This window comes from Octopus bimaculoides, chromosome 11 (assembly GCF_046866305.1).
Source record: "Octopus bimaculoides isolate indiv1 chromosome 11, ASM4686630v1, whole genome shotgun sequence".
Lineage (NCBI taxonomy): Eukaryota > Metazoa > Mollusca > Cephalopoda > Octopoda > Octopodidae > Octopus > Octopus bimaculoides.
In genome coordinates, this window is record NC_142938.1 from 52,103,766 (window position 1) to 52,107,749 (window position 3,984).

At 40.2% G+C, this 3,984-nt stretch overlaps 1 pseudogene; it reads right to left on the reverse strand.

Moving 5' to 3' along the window:
- Positions 1-214: 214 nt before the first annotated feature.
- Positions 215-1,017, reverse strand: LOC149133330 (uncharacterized; annotated as a pseudogene).
- Positions 1,018-3,984: the final 2,967 nt, after the last annotated feature.

Here is a 3,984-nt window from a genome sequence, read left to right on the forward strand (position 1 = left end):
ATCTCCATTAGGGCTGTCTCTACGACGGTCTCCATGGCGTTCGTTACTCTGCTAACATGGCTGTTATTATATTGCTCCAGTCAGAACAGGCAAAACTTGGGGTGGAAGGCAGCGATCAGCTGGCACTCCAGGTCTTCTAGGAGGAGCCCAAACCTTTACGTGATGCCTGCCAGTATCGCGTCTACCAGAGGACTGCAGTACAGAAGATGTTTGAACTTGGCCTCCTCCAACTTCATGACGGTAGCCGCTACAGTTGGCAGATGGCTCCCGAGATAAACCTGGTCCTCCCACTAGATTTTATCCGAGGCCTTGGCAACATTAAACATCAGATGGGCGTACTCCGTCAGGAGCCGACGTCAGAATCAGTGTAAGTCTGCAGTTTCAGATGTGTCATCATCCTGAGGACAGCTCCCCTATTCTTCTCCAGCAGGTTGTTGAGGAAAACAACAGAGTCATAGGTAGAGTTCCATCTGATACTGTTGAGGACCACCAGCCTCCTCTTCAACGCGTCCAGAGTGCTGTCTGCCGCCACCGTGCTGTGGCTCTGCAGATTCCACAGCCGCTGTGCCTTCGACATGGCCTTACTGTAGGCCGACTCGAACGAAGCGCTGTCAAGAGCCTTGTCGGAATCCACACTAGCTACCAAGCTGAAGGTAGGGGCTGCACACTACAAGTGCACTGGCAGGCCGCTGGACTCGTCAAGGACGGTATCAACAGAGATGTACTCAACTTCGTTCACATCCCCAGCCTCGGGATTCCCGTCCAGGTCCACATCCTCGATGCCCTCCAAGTCCGGATCGGCAGCAGTCTCAGGAATGTCTGGTAAGAGATCAACTTCTATACATAACTGCATAAATGCCTCAACAAAGTCTTTGCCGTTGTCCGTCGTGGTCTTGGTCACCTTGTCTTGCAGGTGGAACTTGTAATAGGTGTCCACCATGGCCTGGGCGAGAACATCAAAGCAGTGACGTCCTCTGAGTCGAGAGCAAACCAGGACGACGTGTTGTCTCGTGCGGGTCTTGGGATCCAGCCAGTGTGCCGTCATCCCCAGGTAGGATCTGTTGTGGGCCGACCAACAGTCCGCAGTGGTCGCCACCCAGGGGACATCTTTGAGCATTCTGTAATTTAAAAATGTTAAATTGTAAAGGGACTTAAGTTGTAAAGTTAAAAACTTAAAATTATATATATATATTGTTGTACTTGGGGATGGTCATATTGCCAGTTTATATATATATATATATATATATATATATATATATATATATAATTTATTTCTGTGTGAGTTAGAGGTTGAGAAACCAACTAAGGGATAAGCACACCTTATCTATCCTTAACTGACTTTTATATGTGCTAGCCCCCCCCCCCCCCCGCCACAACTACCTAGACCATCTGAAGAAGCCTAGGGGCACATCCATTCTCCAAGCCTTGTCTGTTCATCCCTGCACAACATTGAAGTGATGGAGATAACCTGGAAGATTTTGTTGCCTCTTGGCAGAAACGGCCGCAAGGAATTAGTACCTGCACACCTATTTATATTTTGGCTCATTTGTTTCTATATACTTGTATGTATTCACACCCTTGTCTATGCAGTTACCAGCTTTTTCTACTCGTTAATCTGTATCACTCATACATGTGTGTGTATTCATCCAACATAATTGAATAAATAGACATAATTGAATGTTTACCAGTTGATGTCTGTCGATTTTATATCTTCCCCGTTTTCTTACTTGCCGTATATAATTGGATATTCTGAATATTTTCTTTCCCTTTATAAAAATCATCTGTGAAATCAGTTGGTGGGACAAATGTAAGTACATTCTCTATGCTACAAGATTAAAAAAAAAAGTCTTCAAAATCAAAAGCGAGCATTGGTAGAGGGACACTAATTTTTAAATATTTAATTTTCAGACATACTTCACCTTAAACTAAGACACTCAGCAGTAAAATAGACTTTGACATAGTGTGGCATGAAAGGTTCTTGGCTAAATCTTTTTTTTTTTTTTTTTAACTTAGTGTTCAAGGCTAAATACTTGAAATCTCTCATGTCTATCAATGACGATCATTCTTTAATTTGATTTTTTTTTTAAATTGAAGTAAACAAGCAAGCTGGATTAGAAATGCCGAGGAAAGCAATGAAAACCTCTTTTTCACGTTGTCAGGAATCAATAAAAACTGTTCATTTATTGATGAATTCTTCTATTCATAAAAGGTCAAATAGTTCTTTGTTTCGCTTTTGTACGGAGTATAAACAAATAAAAATGTCAAACTAATTAAGACTGGTTGGAACACTTTAAAAAATTAGCCATTCGTGTAATGTCCTATTCAATTCTGTTTGGGATGACTAAGATAGAATAACAGAAACCTCACAGAACCATTGTCCTTTGACACTTTAATCGGGAGCCTGTATGTGGATGCGCGACCAGCAAGAAATAGCAGCCAACTATCTACACTACCATTTTAAATATAGTAGGGGCACAATAGATATTCTTGTATCCCCTCCTCTAAAAATGGGAGGTGGGATGGTCCGATCTCCAGTGACATTGATCATAAGCCTACACAACTCTAAACATCAAAACCTTATGTCATAATCATAATGAGTTGTTTTGAGTAAGACAGACACTTAATTTATAGGAAGGAAGCTATGGAGAAGTTGTGACAATCATAGATTTCAAAGGGTTTTAGCAATGTAAGCGAAGTTAACGGAGAATCGAAACAAAATCAATGTATCGACATAGCAAGATCTTACCGCTTCTTCTACACTCCTAGATAGTGAACATTGATTTCATATTTTGGCACAAGGCCAGTAAATTCAGGGAAGGAAGTAAGTCGATTACACCGACCTTAGTGCTCAACTGGTACTTATTTTATCGACTCTGAAAGGATGAAAAACAAAGGCGATTTCAGTGGAATTTAAACTCAACGGGCAGACGCACGAAATGCCGCTAAGCATTTTGCCCGGCATGCTAACGATTCTGCCAGCTCACCATCTTAGATATTAAGTTATTTTACTCCGCAGCAAGTTACGATATTCAATAAACTAACAATGGTCCTCTAGGTCAGCAAATACTTTTTATGGGCAATTTGATTTTATATATGTTTTTTAATCGAAATCCTTTAATTGACAATAAACCTATTTGTTAAATACTGTTAAATAAATAAATGTAAAAATATATATTATTTTAAGCAAATATTTATGTGTAAATTTCATAAGCGTTTATAAGGGGGTCCCTAAGGTAAAGCCTGAAATATAAAGGGGTCCGCAAGTCAAAAAGTTTGAAAACCCTTGCTCTAGGTCACAATGGTAATGTAGTTAAATTTGAAGAGCCATTTTCTTTCCTCTTATCGCACACTTTCTTGTACATGTCTTATTAAAACCATACTCATGGGTTTATGTCGCGTCTCAGTATGATAATTTAAGGAAGGGAACAGAAGGTACACTTTTACATTTTAATGTAGCTTGAAATAATACATTCATTGTTTCGTTTCCAGCTACAGCTGCAATATTTTAAACTTCTCACCTCTTGTCCTGTATCTTTTCAGGTTCAGTTAAATAAGCATATGACCACCTCTCCATCCACATTTTCTTATTAGTCCACTCTTTTAACCAATATTTTTACAGACAAGAAAACTTTTCACAAGGACGAAACAGCAATTATAAAGACTAAAAAGATCTTTTATTCTCAAAATGCTTAGATTATGATAAAAAGAAAGCAAATGGGGAACAATAAATTACATAAAAATGCCAATGAGGAACCCGAGACAAAATAGAAAAATACCAATAAAGCAGTCGTTGAAAGCACTGTTTCAGTAAAGCAGCTAGAGTAGGAAGGGGCAGCCCGTCTCGGGCGACGCTTTTGTGGGTGCAGTACTTTGGGACCTGCTGTATAAGCTTGTATTTTTTTTATGGGAGCCCGGATGGGATGAGAAACTCAAAGGCTGTCCAGGGCTCACACTCCCGAATTCCGCCACTGACAAGTTTTCATG